This window comes from Phoca vitulina, unplaced genomic scaffold (assembly GCF_004348235.1).
Source record: "Phoca vitulina isolate PV1807 unplaced genomic scaffold, GSC_HSeal_1.0 scaffold11, whole genome shotgun sequence".
Taxonomy (NCBI): domain Eukaryota; kingdom Metazoa; phylum Chordata; class Mammalia; order Carnivora; family Phocidae; genus Phoca; species Phoca vitulina.
In genome coordinates, this window is record NW_022589714.1 from 39,000,429 (window position 1) to 39,015,805 (window position 15,377).

Here is a 15,377-nt window from a genome sequence, read left to right on the forward strand (position 1 = left end):
CTTTCTTTCTTTCTTTCTTTCTTTCTTTCTTTCTTTCTTTCTTTCTTTCTTTCAATTCCTTAAGTAATCTCTATACCCAACATGGGGCTTGAACTCACAATCCTGAGATCACATGCTCTACCAACTGAGCCATCCAGGTGCCCCCTGGACTCACCATTCTAGATGCCATTAAGAACATCTGTGATTCATGGGAAGAGGTCAAATAGCAACATAAATAGGTGCTTGTTTCAACAGCACATACACTAAAATTGGAACGATACAGAGATTAGCATGGCCCCTGAGCAAGGAGGACATGCAAATTCATGAAGGAAAAAAAAAATCAGGGGCACCTGGGTGGCTAGTCGGTTAAGCATCTGCCTTCGGCTCAGGTCATGGTCCCAGGGTCTGGGATCGAGCCCCACATCAGGTTCCCTGCTCAGCCGGGAGTCTGCTTCTCCCTCTCCTTCTGCCCTTCCCCACAACTCGTGCGCGCTCTCTCTATCCCTCTCTCTCTCTCTCTCTCTCTCGTGTTCTCTCTCTCAAATAAATAAATAAAATCTTTTAAAAAATCAACATTAATAGGAGTTTGGAAGAATTTGATTCCAATCCTCATGGATGACTTTGAGGGGTTCAAGATTTCAAGGGAGGAAGTAACAGCAGACGGGGTGGAAACAGCAAGAGAACTAGAATCAGAAGTGGAGCCTGAAGATGGGACTTGCTGCTCTCTCATGACCAAACTTAAACAAATGAGGAGTTGCTTCTTACGGATGAGCACAGAAAGTGGTTTCTTGAGATGGAAACTGTTCCTGGTAAAGATGTTGTGCAGATTGTGGAAATGACCACAAAGGATTTAGAATATTCCAAAAACATAGTTGAGAAAGCAGCAACAGGATGTGAGAGGAGTGACTCCAGAAAGAAGTTCCGTTGTGGGTAAAATGCTATCACATGCTGCAGAGTAGTCATTCGTGGAAGGAAGACTCACTCGATGTGGCAATCTTTACCGTTGTCTCCTTTTTTTTTAAGTTTTTTTTTTTTTAAGATTTTATTTATTTATTTGACAGAGACAGACACAGCGAGAGCAGGAACACAAGCAGGGGGAGTGGGAGAGGGAGAAGCAGGCTTCCCGCAGAGCAGGGAGCCCGATGCGGGGCTCGATCCCAGGACCCTGGGATCATGACTTGAGCCGAAAGCAGACGCTTAACCACTGAGCCACCCAGGCGCCCCTTTACTGTTGTCTTCTTTTTTTTTTTTTAATTTTTTTATTGTGATGTTAATCACCATACATTACATCATTAGTTTAGATGTAGTGTTCCATGATTCATTGTTTGTGCATAACACCCAGTGCTCCATGCAAAACGTGCCCTCTTTAATACCCATCACCATACTGTTGTCTTCTTTTAAGAAACTGCCTCAGGGGCACCTGGGTGGCTCAGTGGGTTAAGTGTCTGATTTCTGGGTCCTGGGATTGAGGGGCTCTGCGCTCAGTGGGGAGCCTGCTTCTCCCTCTGCCTCTGCCCCTCCCCTTGCTCGTGTTCTCTCTCTCTCAAATAAATAAATAAAATCTTGAAGAGAAAAGAAAAGAAAAACTGCCACAGCCACCCCAACCCTCAGCCACCCCCACCCCATCAGTCAGCAGCCCACAACATGGAGGCAGGACCCTCCTCCAGCAAAAGCATTACGACTCACTGAAAGCTCAGATGATGGTTAGCACTTTTTTAGGTTTGTTTGTTTTTTTTTTTTTTTTAGAAATTCTTATATATATATTTTTAAAGATTTTATTTATTTATCTGACAGAGAGAGACACAGCGAGAGAGGGAACACAAGCAGGGGGAGCGGGAGAGGGAGAAGCAGGCTTCCCGCTGAGCAGGGAGCCCGATGCGGGGCTCGATCCCAGGACCCTGGGATCATGACCTGAGCGGAAGGCAGACACTTAACGACTGAACAACCCAGGCGTCCCTGGTTAGCACTTTTTGGCAATAAAGTAGTTTTAGGGGCGCCTGGGTGGCTCAGTCGGTTAAGCGGCTGCCTTTGGCTCAGGTCATGATCCCGGGGTCCTGGGATCAAGCCCCCATGGGGCTTCCTTCCCCCTCTCCCTCTGCCCCCCCACCCACCCATGCTCAGGCTCTCTCTCTCAAATATATAAAATCTTAAAAAAATTAAGTAATTTTTAATGAAGATATGCACATTGGTTTTTTAGACATAATGCTCTTGCACACTCACGAGACTACAGTATAGTGCAAGCATAACTTTTATACGCACTGGGAAGCCAAAAAATTCATCTGACTCACTTTATTGCAATATGTGCTTTGTTCTAGTGGTCTGGAACTGAACCAGCAGTATCTCTAAGATATGCCTGTGTTGGTCTCTCTAACCTCTTACCCTTTTTCTCTGGATCTCCCTAACTCTCTTCACCTTTTTCTTTCTCTTTCCCTCCCTGCCTCCCACAAATTTCTGGATCCTCAGAAGTAAAGGGAGTGTGGGCTGGCAGTTAGGGAACACAGCGCTAGGAGGCAGGCCTCTTGCTTCCAGCTATTCTTCGGTGGGGGGAGGGGAGGCGTCCTCTTTTCTACACTCAGTTTCTCCTTGGGTATCCAGAAATGGTCCCTTTCTGCCCTCCCTCCGTTCTGTGGCCCCCATAGGCAGGAGTTGGGGCTTTGTGCCAGGGATAAGGCTGACATCAGGGGAGTGGCAATAGGACAGGCAAAGGAGGGAGACTAGGGGAAACCTATGTGGAGGTGACCTTGCCACGTCACCCCCATGGCAATCCAGGGGAGCACAGCCTGTGCCCTGAGCCACAGACCCAGAAGGACTATCAGTGGCCACCAAACCTTTATCTCTCTTCTCCTGCCCCTTGTGAATCCAAGTGGAGAGCCCCCACCCAGGCTGGCCTCTTCCTTCCCCTCCCTTGTCCCCATCCCTCTCTTGGTGAGGAAATTCTGAAAATATGAGGGAAGGGACTGGAAACTCAACCTAAAGGTGCTTGGAAGACCTGCAGCGGTGGGTTTGGGGGATATCATCTTCAGTACCACTGAAGGTAACTCCATGTAAGTCATGGCAAAACAGATGCCGGTAAACTCTGCGCAGTTCAGCTGAGGGCTATTTATTCTCTTTGAAGCTCATTACGCAAATGTCGAAGAACAGAAAATATGGGCATGGTTCTTTTCTACATTTTAAACATGTTTCCATTCTTGGGATAGATAAATAGATATGAACAAAAAACTCTACCTACAGAATTACCATTAGAGTGAGAATCATCCCAGGAGAGGGCGGTTGTGTGATTGGATCAGTTTTATTTGAAGAGGGCAGCTCTCCGACCAAATAATACTAATATATTACATATTATTTAATAGAGACGCAACATGGGGTGGTGGTTAAGCAAGTAGGCTCTGCCCGGGGTTCAAATCCCAGCTCTTCTACCTCCAATGTGGAATCTTAGGCAAATGAATCATTAACTGCTCTGTGCCTCAGTTTACCTTTCTTTGAAATGGAGCTGATTTAGGATGAAAAGGCATTAATACCAGCGAGATATTAGAACTGTGCCTGGTATCGAAAACATGCTCAGTGAAAGGTAGCACTGTTTTTTTAAATAATGTACCCACATTTCAACTTCATTTATCCCATTGCCATTTACAAAGTATTATGATTCATGTATGTGGTCCTTATAATTTTCTCCTTAGTGTTCTCTTCTCTAGACAGATGAAAAAACTGAGGTTCAGAGAGGACCTCTGTAAGAGTCCGAAAAGAGTGGTACTTAGACAGTGGGGGGAGAGGAGTTTGCACATCAGACCCAAGAGGGTTTCAATTCCAATGGGCCCAGCTTGGCCCTACAGAGGCACCCTCCCAGGAGTGATCACGTTAGCTGGGAAACCCGTTCTTTCCCTAGTCAACAAACATAGTTAGTGCTCCAGCGCCTGCGCTTGAAATACGTCAGTGAAAGACAGCCCTGCCGCCGGCGTTTCTGTAGGGGAGACAGGGGAGTAAACAGGAAATCACAATAGGGAGAGAGGATGGATTGTTCTGCAAGGGAAAGTGCCTGGCACCCTGGGGGTCAGCGGCACCGGCCAGCACGGGGCCTGGCAGTGGGGGTGTGTGTGGAACTTCTCAGAGGCGGCCTCCGTCAGGACCGACCTGGAGAAGGAGCGGCAGGGGTGGGGTAGGGTGTGTGTGTGTGTGTGTGCGTGTGTGTGTGTGTGTGTGTGTGTGTGTGTGTAGGGGGATGGGGGATGGGGCTTCAGAGAGTGATCGATGGCAAGGAAAAGGCTGAGGGGGAGGGTGCTCTGGGGCCAGCAGATGCGCAGAGTGTGACAGACAGTCTCGTGGGAGACCTGCAGGAGAGAGAGGGGGAGCAAAGTCCAGGTGAGGCCAAACAGTGGGGTGACTTCAGGAACCATTTGGTGCTTGCAGGGCGTGGGCTGGAAACAATGCTTGGGCGAGGCTTGGCTGGTCTGACTGGAAAGCAGGATCTTTCCGGGGGATGGGTTGATGAGCCCAAGTTTCCAACAAGGTGAAGGTGCTTCTGAAGACCCAGGAGACGTAGAGTCTGATGTCTCTGGCAGGCGTGCGGGCAGCGGTTAGGCTTGGGCAGGGCAGGGAAATGTGGGGCGGGGGGAGTCCAGGAGAGAGAAGGTCGCTGTGGTGGGGATGGGCAGGGGGGGCAGTTCCTACCAGGTGCCTCCAGTTTACCCGCCAGTGGAGACAAAATAAGCACATGAAGAAATCTGAGAGGTGTGTAAGTGTAGTGATAATCAGTTCCCAAAGGGACTGGATAGATTCAAGAAGTTTCTTTCGTAAATAAATACACACACAGAGGCCTTGAGAAGCAGGAGGGGGTTATCCTGGGAGGTGGACTCGCAGGTGAATGTTGGTTTTCCTCTGAATGCTTTTCTCTATTTTCCACGTTCTTTTTTTTTTTTTTTTTTTTTAAGATTTTATTTATTTATTTGTCAGAGAAAAAGAGAGATTGAGAGCACAAGCAGGGGGAGAGGCAGAGGGAGAGGCAGGCTCCCTGCTGAGCAAGGAGCCCCGTGCAGGACTCCATCCCAGGACCCTGGGATCATGGCCTGAGCTGAAGGCAGATGCTTAAGCGGCAGAGCCACCCAGGCGTCCCTCTAGCCAGACAAAGGACACAGTAAAAGTTATTTACACACAAGAAGAGTCTTCAGTATAGAGCCAGATGTCACCAAGAGGTCAGAGGTCACCAGGAAGAACGAGGAACTAGGGCTTTGGGCTGGGGCTCTGAAAGGGGACAGGTGGCCTGAGGAAAGCCGTTCTGTCAGAGGGAAGGGGAGGAGTGGGGTCCGTGGGGCAGGCATTAGACAAATGACACAGAAAGGGAAATATTTGCAGCCCTTATGGCAGACAAAGGCAAATCTTCGTAAAATAGAAATAGCTCCTAAAATTTTATAAGGAAAAACGCAAAAGCCCAGTATAAAAATGGACAAAGAATATACAGAGATGGCTCACAGAAAATGAAAGGACACGCAAGCAAAACAATTTGCTCAGTTTCAGTTGCAATAAGAGAAATGCAAAGTACAAGAACACCGAGAAGCCATTTTTCTCCTATCACATTAGAAATATGCAAAAGTTTGACCACAGACCGCGTTGACGAGGCTGTGGGGAAATACGTACTCTCTTATATTGCAGTATAAACTCCCCCTATATGGAGGGGAGTTTAATGTATATTCTGAATTACTGATGTATATACTCTTTTTTTTTTTAAAGATTTTATTTATTTATTTGAGACAGAGAGAATGAGAGAGAGAGAGAGAGCACATGAGATGGGGGAGGGTCAGAGGGAGAAGCAGGCTCCCCGCCGAGCAGGGAGCCCGATGCGGGACTCAATCCAGGGACTCCAGGATCATGACCTGAGCCGAAGGCAGTCGCTTAACCAACTGAGCCACCCAGGCACCCCTGATGTATATACTCTTTAACTCAATATTCCAGTTTTAGGGGCGCCTGGGTGGCTCAGTTGGTTAAGTGTCTGCTTTCTGCTCAGATCATGATTCCAGGGTCCTGGGATTAAGAGTGGGGCTCCTTGCTCAGCAGGGAGTCTGTTTCTCCCTCTCCCTCTGCCTCTCCCCCTAGCTTGGGCTCACTCGCTCTCTCTCTCTCAAATAAATAAAAATCTTATAAAAATATATCTCGCTTTTAGATATTTATCCTATAAAAATAGCTGCATTACATAAAATGACATATGTGTAGTGTCATTCATTGTAGCATTGGTTATAATAGTCAAAGATTGGGAACAACCCTCAGTAAAGAGCTGATAAGTCAGTGATGAGACTTCACTACAGTGAAATCCTATGCACCTATAGAAAAAACATAAGGAAGGGGCACCTGGGTGGCTGAGTTAGTTAAGCATCCAACTCTTGGTTTTGGCTCAGGTCATGATCTCAGGGTTGTGGGATGGAGCCCTGCATCTGGCTCCTCACTCAGTGGGGAGTCGACTTGGGATTCTCTCCCTCTCCTGCCCCCCTGCCCCTCCTCATGCACTCTCCCTCTCTCTCAAATAAATAAATAAAATCTTTTAAAAAATCATAAAGAAGCTCTCTGTGCACCAATAGAAAAATATCTCCAAGGTATCTATTTTAAATACTTTAAAAAATAAACTATTTTAGAATAATTTTAGATTGACAGAAAAGTTGTGGAGATAGTACAGAGAATTTCTGTATCCCCCACACCCAATTTCCCCTATAAGTAACATCTTACCTTAATACAGTATGTTTATTACAATCAAGGGCCAATATTGATACATTAGTATTGACTAAAACCCATACTTTGTTCAGATTTCCTTAGTTTTTACCAAATGTCCCTTTTCTGTGCCAGGATCCCATCCAGGATACCACATTATGCTTAGCTGTCTTTTCTCCTTAGGCTCCCCTTGGCTGTGACCCTTTCTCAGACTTTCCTCATTTTTGATGACCTTGATCATTCTGAGGACTACTGGGCAGGTGTTTTGTAAAATGTCCTGCAAGTGGAATTTGTATGATGTTTTTCTCATAATTAGACTAGAGTTTTTGGGTTTTGGGGAAGGAAACCACAGAGGTAAAATGCCATTCTCATTACATCACATCAAGGGTACATTCTATCAACATGACTTATTACTGTTGATGTTGACCTTGATCAGCTGCCTGAAGTAGTGTTTGTCATGTTTCTTTACTATAAAGTAACTCTTTTCTCCCACTTTTCATACTGTCCTTTTTAAAAAAAGATTTTATTTATTTGAGAGAGAGAGAGATAAAGGGTGGTGGTGGGGGAGGGGCAGAGGGAGAGGGAGGGAGGGAATCCCAAGCAGGCTTCACACCCAGCACGGAACCTGATGTGGGACTCGATCTCATGACCCCCGAGATCATGACCTGTGCCTAAATCAAGAGTCAGATGCTTAACCGACTGAGCCACTCAGGCGCCCCTAAAGATTTTATTTTTAAGTAATCTCTATACCCAACGTGGGGCTCAAACTCATGACCCCAAGATCGAGCATTATATCCTCTACTGAGCCAGCCAGGCACCCCCAAACTGTCCTCTTTGGAAGGAAGTCACTAGGTGCAACCCACTTGAGGTGTGGGGAATTATGCTTCACCTTTGACATACTCTCATCATTGTGTTTTTTGTTTTTGCTCTTGTTTTGAGCATTTCCTTACTTTCTGGCACAAGATGCTGAGGACTTATCTTGTACCTTTCCTGCAGCAGCCCTAGAATCAGACATTTCTCCAACAAGCCACGGTTCTATTTACTGGAGCATGGTATTAGAAACCAAGTACTGGGGGGCGCCTGGGTGGCTCAGTCAGTTAAGCGTCTTCCTTCGGCTCAGGTCATGATCTCAGGGTCCTGAGATCGAGCCCCGCGTTGGGCTCCCTGCTCAGCGGAGAGCCTGCTTCTCCCTCTCCCACTCCTCCTGCTTGTGTTCCCTCTCTCGCTGTGTCTCTCTCTGTCAAATAAATAAATAAAATCTTAAAAAAAAAGAAAAAAACGCATCATTTAAAAAAAATGTACAAAAAAGCGATTGTGTTCATTTTGCCTTACTATTTTCCTCTCAGCATGTTTTCAGGATCTTAGAGCTGTTGCTGTGTGGCATCCTGTCCACTGCTTCTAACTGCTGCATGATATTCCATGGTGTTTCTAGCACATTTTTTTTTTTAAAGATTTTTTATTTACTTATTTGAGAGAGAGAGAATGAGAGAGAGCAAGCACATGAGAGGGGGGAGGGTCAGAGGGAGAAGCAGACTCCCTGCTGAGCAGGGAGCCCGATGCGGGACTCAATCCAGGGACTCCAGGATCATGACCTGAGCCGAAGGCAGTCGCTTAACCAACTGAGCCACCCAGGCGCCCTCTAGCACATTTTTTTTAATTAAAAAAAATTGGGGGGCACCTGGATGGCTCAGTCCATTAAGCGTCTGCCTTCAGCTCAGGTCATGATCCCAGGGTCCTGGGATTGAGCCCCACATTGGGCTTCCTGCTCAGCGGGGAGCCTGCTTCTCCCCTTGCTTGTGCTCTCTCACTCTCTCTGTCAAATAAAGAAATAAAATTTTTAAAAAATAAAAAATAAAAAATTTTTAAATATTTTATTCATTTATTTGACAGAAAGAGACATAGCGAGAGAGGGAACACAAGTAGGGGGAGTGGGAGAGGGAGAAGCAGGCTTCCCGCTGAGTAGGAGCCTGATGTGGGGCTCGATCCCAGGACCCTGGGATCATGACCTGAACCGAAGACAGACGGTTAACCACTGAGCCACCCAGGTGCCCCAATAAATAAAAATTTTTAACGATTTTATTTATTTATTTGACGAGTGGGGGAGGGGCAGAGGGCGAGGGAGAAGCAGGATCCCCGATGAGCAGGGAGCCTCATGCAGGGCTCAATCCCAGGGTCCTGGGGTCATGACTCTGAGCTGAAGGCAGGCACTTAACCGACTGAGCCACCCAGGCGCCCCACACATTTTATTTTTTTAATTGAGAAATCATTGACATATAACATTATATTAGTTTTAGGTGTACAACGTAATGATTTCATGTTTGCATATATTACAAAATGGTCACCACAATAAATCTACTTAACATCCATCACCATACATAGTTAAACAGTTTTCTTCTTGTGTTGAGACCTTTTAAGAACTGGTCTCCTTGCAGGGCACCGGTTGGCTCAGTCTGTGGAGTGTGCGACTCTTGATCTTGGGGTTGTGAGTTCAAGCCCCACGTTGGGTGTAGAGATTACTTAAAAATAAAATCTTAAACAAACAAAAAAAAGAGCTATTCTCCTAGCAACTTTCAAACTTGTGATACAGTATTATTAACTATAGTCATGATGCCGTATATAACACCCCCATGACGTATTTATTTTATAACTGGAAGTTTATACGTTTTAGACCCCCTTCATCCATTTTGCCCACCCCTCATCCCCACCTCTGATAACCACCAATCTGTTCTTTATATCTTTGAGGTAGGTTTTTTGCTTTTTTGTATTGTGGGGTTTCTTTGTTTTTTTTTTTTTAGATTCTACATATAAGTGAGATCATACAGTATTTGTCTGTCTTTGTCTGACTTATTTCACTTAGCATAATGCCCTCAAAGTCCATCCATGTTGTTGCACATGGTAAGATTTCTGGTACACTTGAGACCCCACGGTCTCAGAAACCAGAGGACGAAGCTACGGCAATATTCTAAGGGACTGGAGAAGTCAGGCTGAGGGTGTTCTTCTGATGTGGCCTCATCTTTGCAGAAAAATGGGAGGCCAGGGAGGGGGTTCCGAAGGAAATGGGGACAGCAGCTGTGGAGAATGGCCGTTAGTCATCAAGATGTGGTCTAGATTGCCACACAGCCTCAATCAAGACCACCCAGCATGAGCTGTGCGGGTTGCAGGCAGCAGGGGCTCAGGCTTCCCCAGCAGGGCCCTACCACCCCGTGCTCTGAACATAGGAAGCTACCCACACTGAAGACCAGAAGAGAAGAGCAGAAAGCGTGGCGACAGATCCACAGGAGACAGTGAGGACAAGGCGGGAATGGCATTCCGGGGTGTTAGGCTGAGGGAGGAGGCAGATGAAGATGGAGTCTAAAGGGGCTGAAGAAAAGGTGAGGGCTGATGCAGATTTGGCAGGCAGGAGGAGGGAGCAGGCAGACCCGGTGTGGCTGGGGGGGCGGGGGGGCACTTCTGTGTAGATTGTGGATGTGGAGGTCTGTGATGTATTCATGCTGGCATACGTGTTGGATGTTTGCGTTCATTAGATATATTTATTAAATGTTTGCGCATTCATCTCACTTCTTGAATACTGGGCAGGTGCCTAGTGGTAGAACTCTGAGTTGGGGGGGGGCTCACGTCACAATCTAGGTGAATGACCCTCCGTTTAGTTGTTCAGCACATAGACTGCAGATGGGGCTCCTTGGAATCTGAGTGGTGATGATGATGAGTTTACTGTGTGCCAAGCACTGAGCACACTTTTGTCTCAGTTGTCCGCACAGCACCCCTGAGAGCCACTGCCACCCCTGTTAAAAAGAAAACCAGAGGTCTAAAATGGAGTTACTTAGGTTAAGGCCCCACATCAGCAAACCCAGACTCAATACCTAACTTAACTGCCGTTTCGACCCCTCCCAGGAATGTGACCTCTAAGCAGTCAACCTAGTATTTCCTGGGCAGCACTAGGAAATTTACAGATAGACCCATTCTGTTTCCCTTGCCTAAAACAATACACCCTGCTAATTATTTCCTTTTCCTGCTTCCTCTCTGCCTTTGCAAACCTTTCATTTTCTATAGCTGGACGGGGCTTTTTTTCTGTTTGCTACGTGGGATGTTGCCCGATTCATGAATTGTTCAATAAAGCCAATTTGATCATTTAAATTGCTGGAGTTGAATTTTTGTTGTTTAACAGATTTGGTGGCAGTTGCAGATTGAAGAAGACCGCTGATAGGCATGGTGCTTGCGAACCCCTTTTTGAGTTCACTGTCTTTCTCACCATTTCTGAGGACTGTGGGTAAGTCTCTCTCAGTTGGGAGCTAGGCTCTCTTTTCGATGAGCTCCGGATCCAACTGGTTTCTAGTCCAGAGCTTAGTGGGTCAGCTTGAGTTGGCAGATGGTTCCATCTGAAACCTGAGGGCCTAGCCCTTGGTTCAGTCCGCAGGTCCCCAGTTGTTTGGAACTTCTTGCCCCAGGTCCAATCTGAGGTCCCCAAGTCTGCCTATGGAGTTGCTCGTGGTGCACAGGGCCTTGTTATGGGCTGGGGTGCAGTGACATCTAAACCACAGCCCTCAGTTCTGTCCTCAGATGCCATGCTGGGAGCTGCTTTTGGCAGCTATTGTCCATTTGTTTGGAATCAGTCTGCATTCCCATTGTTTGAGGTCTGCTGGTTCAGTCCTCTTTCCAGTCCCTAGTTCTTTGGGTACTGCTGGTGTCCACAGTCTGCTTCCTTGGTTTCTCTTGGCTTCTGTTAATGTTCTCCTGAGGTAAAGGCTAGTTGCTAATGGGGATCTTGGAGGCCAACAAGCCACAGGAATTGGTGGGCGTGGGGCAAACGCTTCAGAGTTGTTAGAGCACGTGCCACCTGACCCAAAGATCCCTGTGTTAGGACAAGTTGGTCACAGAATGGGTTAGATCAACACTAAGTCACCTGCCGAACTCAAGAGAGTTTCCGTGCAATGAGGTGACACAGCGTGAAACACCACGGAACCCCAACTCCATGGTGCATCTCTCTCAGGGACTAATCTGCCTTCGAGAAATCCAAAGGCTAAACTGGAAAACAAAACAAACAACACAATAAAAATAAGTAAATAAATAATGAAGGTGGGATCCTTCATTTCTAGAGAGTCAAGTGTACCACCTTCCAGGGCATCTGCTTATTTTATGTCTAAGAACTGCCTTTCCGGAAGCTGTAAATATCTATGAAAATGTCAGACTCTTACTAAGCATGATCTGTGTCCTGAAGAACTTGGCTTTGTAACCATCAGGTTGGAGTCCCCAAAGTAAGGCCAGATGGAAACGTGAGCTGCACCCCATTTACCGCTTGGATATGGCTGGACAGAAATGTGGGCCTTACCAAACTGCTAGCAGCCCTCAAGGGAATTACAACCTAGAATTACAGTGGCCATTGTGAAGAATGTTCCAAGCAGATAAGATCCTATGAGAAGTGCACATGAAAACAAAGGCTTCAAAATTGCAAAAATAGCTTTATTGAAAGTTTCATCGCAAAAAAGCTGATAAAAAATTAAAAAGACCCAGAAGTTATACAAACGACTGGAAGACTGTCATAATTCTTACTGCCTCCCTCTATCCTTTACTCAAATACTCATTCTAGTTACCCTCTGTCTGAATTGTCTTTACATGACTGTAGACAAAAGTCCACCAAGTTAATGACCTTACAGAGAGCCCCATATCTACCTTCAAAGGAGCCCCCCCCCCCCCCGCCTGCATGCCACCCCCGCCCGTGAGCCCCTCCCAGAGCTGATGGGACTCAGGGATTTTCTGGTGAACTGCTACATTATTCTTTTAGACAGCCAAGGGAAATCTAAAAACCAAAACCAAACCAAACCTTGCCAAATTCTAGTAAATATCAGTTATACTCTTTCCTCTTCAAACCCTGCTCAGACTGGGTATTACCTGCAACTGAAGAATCACTAAACTCTACCTCTGAAACTAATCATACAGTATATGTTAATTAATTGAATTAAAAAAAAAAAAAAAAAAAACCTGCTCAGAACCTTCAGGTGGGATCCTGGAAAAACTGATGGAAGCTGTTTTCTCTCAGCTAAATGTACCCAGAAACAAACAAACAAGCATTCCAATGTAGGTGGATGGCTAGGTCAGCCCTCCACACCCAGGCTACAACCTTCTAAAGAAGAGGGAGTAAAGGCAACTGTCCGCATCTTACAAATCTTTATAAAACTAGACATGTAGCCCTAGAGGCAATTCAAAGTTCATTTATTTCTTTACTAATCCCCAAACCTCCCCTATTTATCTCAAGAGGCTTGTAAATTATTGACTTTGCAAAAACCAAAGTCCTTCTTGGAGGGATTTGAATTCTCTCCCTGGGACTTTGAGATAAAAATATTAAAAGTAGGGGCGCCTGGGTGGCTCAGTGGTTAAGCGTCTGCCTTCGGCTCAGGTCATGATCCCAGGGTCCTGGAATCGAGCCCTGCGTCGGGCTCCCTGCTCGGCGGGAAGGCTGCTTCTCCCTCTCCCACTCCCCCTGCTTGTGTTCCCTCTCTCTCGCTGTGTCTCTCTCTATCAAATAAATAAATAAAATCTTTAAAAAAATATATTAAAGTAGAAACCTCAGGGAGGTAATTCTTTTTCTTTCCCCCCCTCTTTTTAAAATGTATAACTGGAAGTCTGTAGTCTTAATTCCCTTTGCCTATTTCACCCGAGGTTATTCTTACCGGAAGTAGAACAAAAGGGAGAAAGGCCATTTGAAATTTAGATGAATGAAAGGTCATGTGTTTTCTCCACAAATATTGGTAGAATAATCTTTAGCCATCTGAGCAGGTGACCTTAACTTATTCCATCTGCCAGAAAAACAGTTTGGATCCAACTGTTCTTTTATAAACTAGGGCTTTGCATTTTCATACCCGTATCATGGCTAAAAAAATTAACTATAAGGTCTCTATGCGGGGCTCAATCCCAGAACCCTGGGATCATGACCTGAGCCAAAGGCAGATGCTTAACCACTGAGCCACCCAGGTGCCCCTGTAAAGACTTCTATTTAACTGGCTTAAAAATAAGCACTTATAAATTAAATATTTCTAAATCTCAGAAATATAATAGAAATTAACCCAAATGCTTTTCAGGTTCATGCAATCTGGGAAGATATTTGGTATTAAAGCCAGGTTAAGGGTGTTAGTTTAATTAAAATAGACATATCTTTAAAGTTATTAGTATTAAATATAATACTTTTATCCTACCCGGGTTTACTAATCAAGTAAGGTCATGTTATCTCTGTTACAAAATCTGTCAACAAGAAGAATAACTTGGGACAATGGTTGATTTTATCTAATGTTTCATGAAGTTTTTGTGGGTAATCTAAACATAATTGTTACGAAAAAACAAATTGGATAGATGTAAATAAGATAAAAATTTTTTAGATAAACTTTTAAAATAGTTTCCTCATGGGGCGCCAGGCTGGCTCAGTGGGAAGAGCATGTGACTCTTGATCTCAGGGTCGTGAGTTCAAGCCCCACACTGGGAGTAGAGATTACTTAAATTAAAAAAAAAAAAAGAAGTTTCCTCAAATCTTTTAAACATCTTCTTTGTCTTGTTTTTAATTAGGCTCCACACCCAACATGGGGCTAGAACTCATGACCCTGAGAACAAGAGTCGCGTGCCCTACTGACTGAGCCTGCCAGGCAACCCTTCCTCAGGTCTTTTTGGTAACCTGAAATCTTAAAGTTTTGCTAAATTAAGTGATGAGTTAAGTTAAATTCATAGACTATCTAGATCATTTCCAAATACATTAATTATTGAACATAGGCTTATCCTCTTTTTGCTTCCTTTTACAGAGGAACTAAAGATAATTGCATCTATTAGTAAACATGTTTTATGCCATGTTGAGAAATTTTCTATAAAAAAAAGCATGTTTCTAGGGGTCCCTGGGTGGCACAGTTGGTCAAGCATCCGACTCTTGGTTTCAGCTCAGGTTGTGATCTTGGGGCTGTGGGATCAAGCCCCCCATGGGCTCCACACTCAGGGTGGAGTCTGCTTGGGACTCTCTCTGCCCTTCCCCTCTGCTCTATCTCTCTCTAAAATAAATGAATACATCTTAAATTTTTTTTAAAAGCATGTTTCTAGAAATCATAATAAGTATTTATAAGTCTGAAAATTCACAGTACTTTTTAAAAGGATTTTATTTATTTGTCAGAGAGAGAGAGAGAGTGCACAAGCAGGGGGATCGGCAGGCAGAGAGAGAAAGGCTTCCCACTGAGCAAGGAGCCGACTTGGGACTCAATCCCAGAACCCTAGGATCATGACCCGAGCTAGATGCTTAACCGACTGAGCCACCCAAGCACCCGACAGTTCAGAGTATGTTAATGTAAAAGATAGTTCACAATCATTTACTTCTTAGTTAAGGTTCTTAACTTAGTTAAGAATTCTAATTAATACATGTGATTACAACTACTAGATATAATGAGTATCTCTGTATGCAAGAAAAGCAGGATATGTGCTTTCAGTAAAAGAGGTTACAAGGAATGGAAATGCATTTTTGTAGATGGAAATTATAGCAATTTTGTCCCAAAATGAGGGTATTTAAAGAGGGAAAATATAGGACAAAATCTGAATGTAAAACAGAAAGAAAAAGAAAGTTGTAGAGAATTTGTGGAAAAGGAATTTTTGAAAAGGAATTTTAATGTGTGATCAAGCTGGCTAAGATTAAGATGAACTTATTTAAAATGAGTTTTAGGGGCACCTGGGAGGCTCAGTCAGTTGAG

At 44.9% G+C, this 15,377-nt stretch overlaps 1 non-coding gene across 1 annotated transcript; it reads left to right on the forward strand.

Moving 5' to 3' along the window:
* Nucleotides 1–218: 218 nt before the first annotated feature.
* On the forward strand, nucleotides 219–322 carry LOC116635967. The gene has a single exon (XR_004300262.1). It is a non-coding gene; the product is annotated as a U6 spliceosomal RNA (small nuclear RNA).
* Nucleotides 323–15,377: the final 15,055 nt, after the last annotated feature.